General features: G+C 41.9%; 1 long non-coding RNA gene across 1 annotated transcript; it reads right to left on the bottom strand.

Annotated features, from left to right (window-relative positions):
• Positions 1 to 5,868: 5,868 nt before the first annotated feature.
• Positions 5,869 to 7,598, bottom strand: LOC125101834 (uncharacterized). Its single transcript, XR_007127945.1, has 3 exons — positions 7,091 to 7,598; positions 6,393 to 6,461; positions 5,869 to 6,160 (listed from the first exon to the last, which is right to left on the bottom strand). It is a non-coding gene; the product is annotated as an uncharacterized LOC125101834 (long non-coding RNA).
• Positions 7,599 to 12,567: the final 4,969 nt, after the last annotated feature.

The raw sequence follows: 12,567 nt of genomic DNA, 5'->3' as shown, positions 1-12,567 counted from the left end.
CGGCCGGAGGCCAGGGTGACGGGAGTCATTGGGCGCTGTTCTCTGAGGGCGCACTGAGGAGTGGGGCCCTGGGCTCTTGGCTCCTCCGGGCCAGAGACCGGGAGGCCGCCATCTTCATTCCCGTCCTCCGGAACTCTACGGAAAGCGCTCAGGGAACAAAAGCTCCCGAAAGCAAACCCAGCAAACCCGAGCGGATTACTCAGCCCAGCCCCAGGTAAGGGCGGTGCAACTCCGCCTGGGGCAAAGACGCTTGAGAATCACTACAACAGGCCCCTCCCCCAGAAGATCAATGGGAAACCCAGCCAGGACCAAGTTCACCTACCAAGGAGTGCAGTTTCAATACCAAGGAGAGCGGCAGAATTCCAGAGGAGAAGAAAGCAAAGCTCTGAACTCATGGCTTACTCCCCATGATGTTTTAGCCTTGCAGTGAATTTAATTTTTTTTTCTTTTTCAATTTTTTTTCTTTTTCTCTTCTTCTGCTAAATTTTTTTAACTTTTACCGTTTTCTTTTTTAACGTTTTTTAAATAGTTTATCTAATATATATATATATTTTCCTCTTTTTATATTTTTTTCTTTATCGGCTTTCTTTTTTTAATAGTTTCTTTTTTCTTTTTTTTTTTTTCTTTCTGAACCCCTTTTTATCCCCTTTCTCCCCCCTCACGATTTGGGATCTCTTCTGATTTGGCTAAAGCATATTTTCCTTGGGTTGTTGCCACCCTTTTAGTATTTTACTTGCTCCTTCATATACTCTTATCTGGACAAAATGACAAGGCGGAAAAATTCACAACAAAAAAAAAGAACAAGAAGCAGTACCAAAGGCTAGGGACCTAATCAATACAGACATTGGTAATATGTCAGATATAGAGTTCAGAATGACGATTCTCAAGGTTCTAGCCGGGCTTGAAAAAGGCATGGAAGATATTAAAGCAACCCTCTCGGGAGATATAAAAGCCCTTTCTGGAGAAATAAAAGAACTAAAATCTAACCAAGTTGAAATCAAAAAAGCTATTAATGAGGTGCAATCAAAAATGGAGGCTCTCACTGCTAGGATAAATGAGGCAGAAGAAAGAATTAGCGATATAGAAGACCAAATGACAGAGAATAAAGAAGCTGAGCAAAAGAGGGACAAACAGCTACTGGACCACGAGGGGAGAATTCGAGAGATAAGTGACACCATAAGACGAAACAACATTAGAATAATTGGGATTCCAGAAGAAGAGGAAACAGAGAGGGGAGCAGAAGGAATGTTGGAGAGAATTATTGGAGAGAATTTCCCCAATATGGCAAAGGGAACAAGCATCAAAATCCAGGAGGTTCAGAGAACCCCCCTCAAAATCAATAAGAATAGGTCCACACCCCGTCACCTAATAGTAAAATTTACAAGTCTTAGTGACAAAGAGAAGATCCTGAAAGCAGCCCGGGAAAAGAAGTCTGTAACGTACAATGGTAAAAATATTAGATTGGCAGCAGACTTATCCACAGAGACCTGGCAGGCCAGAAAGAGCTGGCATGATATATTCAGAGTACTAAATGAGAAAAACATGCAGCCAAGAATACTATATCCAGCTAGGCTATCATTGAAAATAGAAGGAGAGATTAAAAGCTTCCAGGACAAACAAAAACTGAAAGAATTTGCAAATACCAAACCAGCTCTACAGGAAATATTGAAAGGGGTCCTCTAAGCAAAGAGAGACCCTAAAAGTAGTAGATCAGAAAGAAACAGAGACAATATACAATAACAGTCACCTTACAGGCAATACAATGGCACTAAATTCATATCTCTCAATACTTACCCTGAATGTTAATGGGCTAAATGCCCCAATCAAAAGACACCGGGTATCAGAATGGATAAAAAAACAAAACCCATCTATATGTTGCCTACAAGAAACTCATCTTAAACCCGAAGACACCTCCAGGTTTAAAGTGAGGGGGTGGAAAAGAATTTACCATGCTAATGGACATCAGAAGAAAGCAGGAGTGGCAATCCTTATATCAGATCAATTAGATTTTAAGCCAAAGACTATAATAAGAGATGAGGAAGGACACTATATCATACTCAAAGGAACTGTCCAACAAGAAGATCTAACAATTTTAAATATCTATGCCCCTAACGTGGGAGCAGCCAACTATATAAACCAATTAATAACAAAATCAAAGAAACACATCGACAAGAATACAATAATAGTAGGGGATTTTAACACTCCCCTCACTGAAATGGACAGATCATCCAAGCAAAAGATCAACAAGGAAATCAAGGCCTTAAATGACACACTGGACCAGATGGACATCACAGATATATTCAGAACATTTCATCCCAAAGCAACAGAATACACATTCTTCTCTAGTGCACATGGAACATTCTCCAGAATAGATCACATTCTTGGTCCTAAATCAAGTCTCAACCGGTATCAAAAGATTGGGATCATTCCCTGCATATTTTCAGACCACAATGCTCTGAAGCTAGAACTCAATCACAAAAGGAAATTTGGAAAGAACCCAAATACATGGAGACTAAACAGCATCCTTCTAAAGAATGAATGGGTCAACCAGGAAATTAAAGAAGAATCGAAAAAATTCATGGAAACAAGTGATAATGAAAACACAACGGTTCAGAATCTGTGGGACACAACAAAGGCAGTCCTGAGAGGAAAATATATAGCGGTACAAGCCTTTCTCAAGAAACAAGAAAGGTCTCAGGTACACAACCTAACCCTACACATAAAGGAGCTGGAGAAAGAACAAGAAAGAAACCCTAAACCCAGCAGGAGAAGAGAAATCATAAAGATCAGAGCAGAAATCAATGAAATAGAAACCAAAAAAACAATAGAACAAATCAACGAAACTAGGAGCTGGTTCTCTGAAAGAATTAATAAGATTGATAAACCCCTGGCCAGATTTATCAAAAAGAAAAGAGAAAGGACCCAAATAAATAAAATCATGAATGAAAGAGGAGAGATCACAACGAACACCAAAGAAATACAGACAATTATAAGAACATACTATGAGCAACTCTACGCCAACAAATTTGACAATCTGGAAGAAATGGATGCATTCCTAGAGACATATAAACTACCACAACTGAACCAGGAAGAAATAGAAAGCCTGAACAGACCCATAACCAGTAAGGAGATTGAAACAGTCATCAAAAATCTCCAAACAAACAAAAGCCCAGGGCCAGACGGCTTCCCGGGGGAATTCTACCAAACATTTAAAGAAGAACTAATTCCTATTCTCCTGAAACTGTTCCAAAAAATAGAAATAGAAGGAAAACTTCCAAACTCATTTTATGAGGCCAGCATCACCTTGATCCCAAAACCAGACAAGGATCCCATCAAAAAAGAGAACTACAGACCAATATCCTTGATGAACACAGATGCAAAAATTCTCGCCAAAATACTAGCCAGTAGGATTCAACAGTACATTAAAAGGATTATTCACCACGACCAAGTGGGATTTATTCCAGGGCTGCAAGGTTGGTTCAACATCCGCAAATCAATCAATGTGATACAACACATTAATAAAAGAAAGAACAAGAATCATATGATACTCTCCATAGATGCTGAAAAAGCATTTGACAAAGTACAGCATCCCTTCCTGATCAAAACTCTTCAAAGTGTAGGGATAGACGGCACATACCTCAATATTATCAAAGCCATCTATGAAAAACCCACCACAAATATCATTCTCAATGGAGAAAAAATGAAAGCTTTTCCGCTAAGGTCAGGAACACGACAGGGATGTCCGTTATCACCACTGCTATTCAACATAGTACTAGAAGTCCTAGCCTCAGCAATCAGACAACAAAAGGAAATTAAAGGCATCCAAATCGGCAAAGAAGAAGTCAAACTATCACTCTTCGCAGATGATATTATACTATATGTGGAAAACCCAAAAGACTCCACTCCAAAACTGCTAGAACTTGTACAGGAATTCAGTAAAGTGTCAGGATATAAAATCAATGCACAGAAATCAGTTGCATTTCTCTACACCAACAACAAGACAGAAGAAAGAGAAATTAAGGAGTCCATCCCATTTACAATTGTACCCAAAACTATAAGATACCTAGGAATAAAACTAACCAAAGAGACTAAGAATCTATACACAGAAAACTATAAAGTACTCATGAAAGAAATTGAGGAAGACACAAAGAAATGGAAAAATGTTCCATGCTCCTGGATTGGAAGAATAAATATTGTGAAAATGTCTATGCTACCTAAAGCAATCTACACACTTAATGCAATCTCTATCAATATCCCATCCATTTTTTTCAAAGAAATGGAACAAATAATCCTAAAATTTATATGGAACCAGAAAAGACCTCGAATAGCCAAAGGAATATTGAAAAAGAAAGCCAAAGTTGGTGGCATCACAATTCCGGACTTCAAGCTCTATTACAAAGCTGTCATCATCAAGACAGCATGGTACTGGCACAAAAACAGACACATAGATCAATGGAACAGAATAGAGAGCCCAGAAATAGACCCTCAACTCTATGGTCAACTCATCTTCGACAAAGCAGGAAAGAATGTCCACTGGAAAAAAGACAGCCTCTTCAATAAATGGTGTTGGGAAAATTGGACAGCCACATGCAGAAAAATGAAATTGGATCATTTCCTTACACCACACACGAAAATAGACTCAAAATGGATGAAGGAACTCAATATGAGAAAGGAATCCATCAAAATCCTTGAGGAGAACACAGGCAGCAACTTCTTTGACCTCAGCCGCAGCAACTTCTTCCTCGGAACATTGCCAAAGGCAAGGGAAGCAAGGGCAAAAATGAACTATTGGGATTTTATCAAGATCAAAAGCTTTTGCACAGCAAAGGAAACAGTTAACAAAACCAAAAGACAACTGACAGAATGGGAGAAAATATTTGCAAATGACATATCAGATAAAGGGCTAGTGTCCAAAATCTATAAAGAACTTAGCAAACTCAACACCCAAAGAACAAATAATCCAATCAAGAAATGGGCAGAGGACATGAACAGACATTTCTGCAAAGAAGACATCCAGATGGCCAACAGACACATGAAAAAGTGCTCCATATCACTCGGCATCAGGGAAATACAAATCAAAACCACAATGAGATATCACCTCACACCAGTCAGAATGGCTAAAATTAACAAGTCAGGAAATGACAGATGCTGGCAAAGATGCGGAGAAAGGGGAACCCTCCTACACTGTTGGTGGGAATGCAAGCTGGTGCAACCACTCTGGAAAACAGCATGGAGGTTCCTCAAAATGTTGAAAATAGAACTACCCTATGACCCAGCAATTGCACTGCTGGGTATTTACCCTAAAGAGACAAACGTAGTGATCCAAAGGGGCACGTGCACCCGAATGTTTATAGCAGCAACGTCTACAATAGCCAAACTATGGAAAGAACCTAGATGTCCATCAACAGACGAATGGATAAAGAAGAAGTGGTATATATACACAATGGAATACTATGCAGCCATCAAAAGAAATGAAATCTTGCCATTTGCGACGACGTGGATGGAACTAGAGGGTATCATGCTTAGCGAAATAAGTCAATCGGAGAAAGACAACTATCATATGATCTCCCTGATATGAGGGAGAGGAGATGCAACATGGGGGGTTGAGGGGGTTGGAGAAGAATAAATGAAAGAAGATGGGATTGGGAGGGAGAGAAACCATAAGTGACTCTTAATCTCACAAAACAAACTGAGGGTTGATGGGGGGAGTGGGGTTGGGAGGGGGGGGGGTTATGGATATTGGGGAGGGTATGTGCTATGGTGAGTGCTGTGAAGTGTGTAAACCTGGCGATTTGTAGACCTGTACCCCTGGGGATAAAAATATATGTTTGTAAAATTAAAAAAAAAAAAAACTTAAAAAAAAAAAAAACAAGAGCAAAAAATAGCAACCAACAAAGTTCTGTAAACTCTGGGAAAGGGAAGAGTCTGATTTCCAGAGTTACCACCTAAGGTTCAAATATCCAGTTTTCAAAAATTCACCAGCCTACAAAGAATCAGGAAAGTATGACCACTGAAAGGGAAAAAAAATCAATCAATAGAAATGTCTGTGAGAACAAGCAGATGGAAAACCTGCTAGACAAGGATGTTAAGGCAACAATCTTACTGAGGTCCCAGTTGAAGTCAGGTGATGGTTGACTAGGAGCTCCCAATGCTGGTCTCTCTAGAAAAACAACAAACCCAAAAAACTGAAAGATAAAAATTATCAATCAATCAATCAATCAATCAGGTACAACCCTTGCTTCTATAAAAGCATCAATAAAAACAATAAATAAACAACACAAGTTGATGACAATGGCTCTGGGAAAGCTCTGGACTACCCTGAGGAAACAGCAGAACCCTCTAGACACAAAAACCAAGGATGGCTGCACAGAAAAGTATGGGAAGCATTTTACCTGTGTCATCCATACTTCAGTCTGGAGCAGCTCAGCACAAGGAAGATGCCCTCAGAGGGATGATTTCACCTGCAGGGAAAAGAGAACAGGAGGACTCCAGCCATCCTGCTCACCTGTGCAATCTGCATGCTTTGCCACCAAGGACCCCTACAGACAGTCTCCACTAATACTGAACTCCCTGATGGAGCTGTCCAGAGTCCTGCAGCTTCATCTCCTTCCCACCACTGGAGCTCTCACTGTGGTGAAACCTGCCCCCAGGGGCCCAAGTCCCTGCTGTGCTCCACTCTCTAGGAGAGTGGATGTGAGGATCCCACAGAACCTCATCATCTACAAGGGCTGGAGATGCAGCTGCACTGTGTTCCACCCTTTGTTCCACATTTGGAGGTTTGGCCAAACAATACTAGGGCCATGCAACTACCGTTCTACACCCCTTTCTTTGAGTCCTGATGGGGGCTTTGACCCACCATCATACAGGCAGTCCTGTCACTCTGTGCACTACCTCAGGCATCCTAAGTTGAGGCTTTGACCCACCACCCCTGGGGCCATGTTTCTGAGTTTGTGTAGAGAACTTAATGGACTGTGGAATGAGGGGTTACTACGTAACTTCCTTATTTTTGTATATCTTTGAGAATCTATTGAATTCTCTTGTATGTGCTTGAATGTTTTCAAAAAATAAACTACTTTAAAATAACAGATACCTGACAGATCATTCTCAGACCATGAATGATCAGGTTCTGATCTTCTCCTTTAGGACTAATCATCTTTTCACTGAACTATTTTGCCTTCAAATTTCCATTTCTGAAGCAGGCAGGCTGGATTGTATGGACAACTTCTCCCACTGAAATAGCTTGAAATGTCGTATTACTTGGAAAAACCATCATTTAGAAAGCATTAAAGCTCACAAGACAGTAATAAGTGAATTAATGAGCACACCCCAGAAAGAAGGGAAAGACGCTGCTTGGCCGCCCACAGAGCAGGGTCCTGAGACATGAAGCAAAGGCTCTGTGAGTCCCCTGCCCAGAGCACAGACAGGCAGGCCCAGCCCGTCCTGCTGTGACCCCTGAGCTGCTGACTTTCCTACTATCTCCTTCCCTATTAAAGTGTAAATAAAGCCTTTACATTTTTGTTTTTATGTGTATGTATGATGTACAATATATATGATGTCATCTATATTCACTGAAGAAAAATTATAAAATGGGAAAGGTGATAAAAGATAAAATAAACAGGATGTGATTCTCACTTCTATCTCTTATCTATCCTCCTGCTGCTAGAAGCTTCTCTCTCTCTCTCTCTCTCTCTCTCTCTCTCTCTCTCTAAGGTGATGAGCACAGAGCTCAGGGGCTCCAGCCCTGCTATCTCCAGATGTCATTTCTCCAGTCAGCTCCCTGTCACCCTCCTGAGAGGGCTGCCTCTCACTTCCTCCTCCACTCCCTCCCTGCTCCCCTCTCTGAGGTGATGACCTCATTTGTTCCTCACTCAGAAAAGAAGGACTCAGGTGAGAACTGCACACTCCCTCCACCTCCCACCACACCTCTGTACCTGTGTCCTCACCTTCTAAGCAGTGATGGAGGGGGGGAATGGACCCCTTCTGGCTCAGGCTGCCCCTCCACGAGGGCACACATGGCCCCTCACTCACCTGCATCATGAACTTCCCCCTCTCTCCTGGCTTAGCCATTCCTCCTACAAACATGCGGGGATGACTCTCATTTGACAACATGAAACAAAACTAAATAAATCAAAACAAAATCATCCCATAAAAGCCCAACACTTGATACCATGATTCCTCCAACTCCTGCCCCATCTCTATGGCCTCCGTGCAGAACTCGTCCTGACCCATCATCTCACCCACCACGCTGTCTTTGTAGCAAATAGATAGCGGCACAGAGTTTTAAAAAGTCAAATCCTTTTGCAATCCTTGATGTCAAGACAGATGTCCCCAAGCTTCCATGCCCCCATTTCCTGAATCTCAGAGACCACCTGCATTAGTTCTTCTGGCTGATTCTCTGATTATTGCTTTTGTGCCTCTAAGTAGCCTGCCTCTCAGACTCCTCTGGTCTTCAGGTTTATGCGTCATCTTGACTGAATTGGCTCCACTTTCACACTCTCCCATCTTCCCCATATAATTATTTGATAATTTTGATGAGCTCAATGTGAAGTGTTTGCATGATTATGACAATGAAATGCTAGTCACAACTGAGCCTTTTGTAGATTATGATTACAAATCCTTTCCTGAATCAACTTTTTATTTTCCCCAGAGTAAATAACTATCTTATACCACCATTTGCTCAGTTTCTATTGTGTTCTTTTAAGTCCTTCCCCCGGTCCCCTTGTGTAAATATTCATGAAAATATTTGAGCCCATCCAATCTTCTTCCATTTTCATGTCTGTGCAGCCACCTGGCCTACAGCCCTCAGTCCTGCCCTGGGGGAACAGGATGCCTACACCACTGGGGCAGGGCTGACACCTGGACCCCCTGCAGCTCCTCCTGGGGGCCCTTGGCCTCTCTCCTGCTGGTTCCCTGTGGCCAGGATCCCATGTGCTCCCCTTGTTTGGTTTTCTCCATCATTTGTCCCACTTCACTTACTGGTGTCCTGTGGGAGGGGGCGCAGAAAGTAGAACAGAAACTCTCACATCTGAGGAGACTTTAGGTTGCCCTCGCCCTGACTCACACAGAGACGTGACAGAGATGCTGTGCTGGACAGAGTTGTCCTCGGGATTTGGGGCCTTGCATCATGTCTTCCAGTCCCCAGGCCTGTGTTGTTGCCTCTTGGAGTTTTCAGGGTGTCTGCCCTTCCACCCTCTTTCTCACATTTCACTGTAATGTGTCCTGGTGTGGGTCTCCTCTCATCTGCTCTAGGTAAGAATTTGGGTAGGTCTTTTCCCTGTGAAATTGAAGAAATATTCCAGAAATTCTTTATCATTTCCTATCTCCATTCTTTCTACAAAATTATTATTAACTTGTGGGAGTCACTTGATTGAGAAACAAACAGGTCTTCTCTCCTGCTGCCGTCACCCTCCCGACTGTACAACTTTGGGGAAGGACAACTGTAATCATCCAGTGTATCCACTCAATTATTCATTTCTATGGTAATACTATTAGTTTCCCAGAGCTCTTTCCTGTTCTATGATCATTTAGCACTGTGTGTAGTTGTGTTTTTGTTTCATATCCATATGCCTGTTGCATTCTGTAGATGAGACTGATGCTAATGGTAGGGGACCTGCTAGGTCTCCTGGTTTCTGCTTCCATGATATCATGACCTTTCTCCACACAGCACTCATCTCAGGAGTGACCTACATTTCCCTCTGTCATTTCTGCTTCATGCCCTTCTGCCACACTACCCTGCCAGTGTCCTGTCACCCTTGCTCTGTGCTGGAGCTCTAGAGGCCAGCTGATCCTGAGTCCCTGGATGCCTTGAGATGTCCACTGGGTGACGGACTTTAGTATGATTTGAGCAGTTGAGTCACATTGCTCCTTTACCTCCTCCTAGGCTCTGAGCCCAGGAGCCTCCTGTCGCTGAACATTCTGGAACATTGCAACAGCTCACTTGCATGGAGTGCACATCAAACACCTTCCTGAAGGACAGGTAACAATGGAAGACAAGTAAACAAGGCCTCTGAGAACAAACCCTCTGGGCTGAACCTGGCTCCACCACCTCCTTCTCCTTTCTGAGTCTTTCTTTCCCTGCCTGTACAAAGGAATCCCCTATGGGGTGCCTCCTGGGTTTGCTTTCATGATGAATTTTGACCCTCTGTGTAAAACACATGATGATAATCCCTGAGATTAAGTGTTTCACTATTTGTATATACAATCATCATATTGAGTATAATACATAACTTTCATTCTTTGTTTTTATAAACCACAATTCAAGAAACATTCTTGAGAATATACTTTCAAAAACATGTGTGAGGAGGAGGAGTCAAGATGGCGGAGAAGTAGCAGACTGAGACTACATCAGGTAGCAGGAGATCAGCTAGATAGCTTATCTAAACATTGCAAACACCTACAAATCCAATGGGAAATCGAAGAAAAGAGGAACAATTCTAGAAACAGAAAATCGACCACTTTCTGAAAAGTAGGACTGGCGGAGAAGTGAATCTAAAGTGATGGGAAGATTGACTGTGGGGGGGAAGGGCCGGCTCCCGGCAAGCGGCGGAGCAATGGAGCACTAAATCAGGACTTTTAAAAGTCTGCTCCACTGAGGGACATCACCCCAGAGGCTAAACTGGGGTGAAGCCCATGCAGGGTCAGCATGGCCCCAGGTCCCACGGGGTCACAGAAGGATCAGGGGTGTCTGAGTGTCACAGAGCTCACAGGTATTAGAGCAGTGAAGCCAGCTACAGAGTCAGAGCTCTCAGCTCGGGGTTACCTTGAACCAGTCACAGGCTGGGTGAGCTTGGAGTGCAGCTGGAGGCCAGGGAGACAGGAGTGATTGGGCACTTTTCTCTGAGGGCGCACTGAGGAGTGGAGCCCTGAGCTCTCGGCTCCTCCAGGCTGGAGATTGGGAGGCCTCCATTATCATTCCCGTCCTCCAAAACTCTACAGAAAGTGTTCAGGGAACAAAAGCTCCCGAAAGCGAACCCGATCGGATTACTTAACCCGGCCCCTGGCAAGGGTGGTGCAATTCTGCCTGGGACAAAGACACTTGAGAATCACAGCAACAGGCCCCTCCCCCAGAAGATCAATAAGAAATCCAGCCAAGACCAAGTTCATGTACCAAGGAGAACAGCAGAATCCCAGAGGAGGAGAAAGCAAAGCATGGCTTTCTCCCCATGATTCCTTAGTCTTGCAGTTAATTTAATTTTATTTAATTTTTTTTTCTTCTTCCAATTTTTTTTAACTTTTACCCTTTCCTCTTTTAACGTTTTTTAACTAGTTTATCTTAGCAATACCTTTCATTTAAAAAATTATAATAATAATATTTTTGAACCTTCATTATTATAGTCATATTTTATCCTTCATTGTATCTAACTTTATTTTTTGTATACACATAGAGTTTTTTCTTCTAAAAAATTTGGGGTACAACTTCTTCTAATAGATCAAAATATGCCCTAAATCTAGCTCCAGGCTTGTTCTTGTCTCCAGCCCGAGCAAAATCTCTCCACTTTCTTTTTCCTTATTCTCCCAACCACCTTACTTTATCAACTCCTTTTTTAGAAATTAAAAAAAAACTTTTTTTTCACCTTTATAGGCATATTCCATCCCTTCATTGTGTTTACCCTTATATATGTTTTTCATTCTTTAAAAATTTTGGGAGGTAGTTTCTTCAAAGAGACCAAAATACTCCCAAAATTAAGTGTGACCCTGTTCTAGTCACCAGTCAAATATATATTTTTTTTTCTTTTTTATATTTTTTAAAATGTGGTTTTTTTGTGTGTGAACTTCTTTTTATCCCCTTTCCCCCGCCCCTCCATGATTTGGGGTCTCTTCTGATTTGGCTAAAGCACATTTTCCTGGGGTCTTTGCCACCCTTTTAGTATTTATTTTTTGCTCCTTCATATATTCTTATCTGGACAAAATGACAAGGCGGAAAAACTCACCCCCCAAAAAAAGAGCAAGAGGCAATACCAAAGGCTAGGGACCTAATCAATACGGACATTGGTAATATGTCAGATCTAGAGTTCAGAATGGCGATTCTAGCCGGGCTCAAAAAAGGCATGGAAGATATTAGAGAAACCCTCTCTGGAGAGATAAAAGCCCTTTCTGGAGAAATAAAAGAACTAAAATCTAACCAAGTTGAAATAAAAAAAGCTATTAATGAGGTGCAATAAAAAATGGAGGCTCTTACTGCTAGGATAAATGAGGTAGAAGAAAGAATTAGTGATATAGAAGACCAAATGACAGAGAATAAAGAAGCTGAGCAAAAGAGAGACAAACAAGTACTGGACCACGAGGGGAGAATTCGAGAGATAAATGACACCATAAGACAAAACAACATTAGAATAATTGGGATTCCAGAAGAAGAAGAAAGAGAGAGGGGAGCAGAAGGTATATTGGAGAGTATTATTATAGAGAATTTTCCTGATATGACAAAGGGAACAAGCATCAAAATCCAGGAGACACAGAGAATCCCCCCCTCAAAACCAATAAAAATAGGTCCACACTGCATCACCTAATAGTAAAATTTACAAGTCTTAGCAACAAAGAGAAAATCCTGAAAGCAGCCCGGGACAAGAA

The sequence above is a fragment of the Lutra lutra genome, chromosome 6 (assembly GCF_902655055.1).
Source record: "Lutra lutra chromosome 6, mLutLut1.2, whole genome shotgun sequence".
In the NCBI taxonomy this organism is placed as follows: domain Eukaryota; kingdom Metazoa; phylum Chordata; class Mammalia; order Carnivora; family Mustelidae; genus Lutra; species Lutra lutra.
The sequence above is the reverse complement of the archived record's forward strand: the minus strand, read 5'-3'. Positions and strand labels throughout refer to the sequence as shown.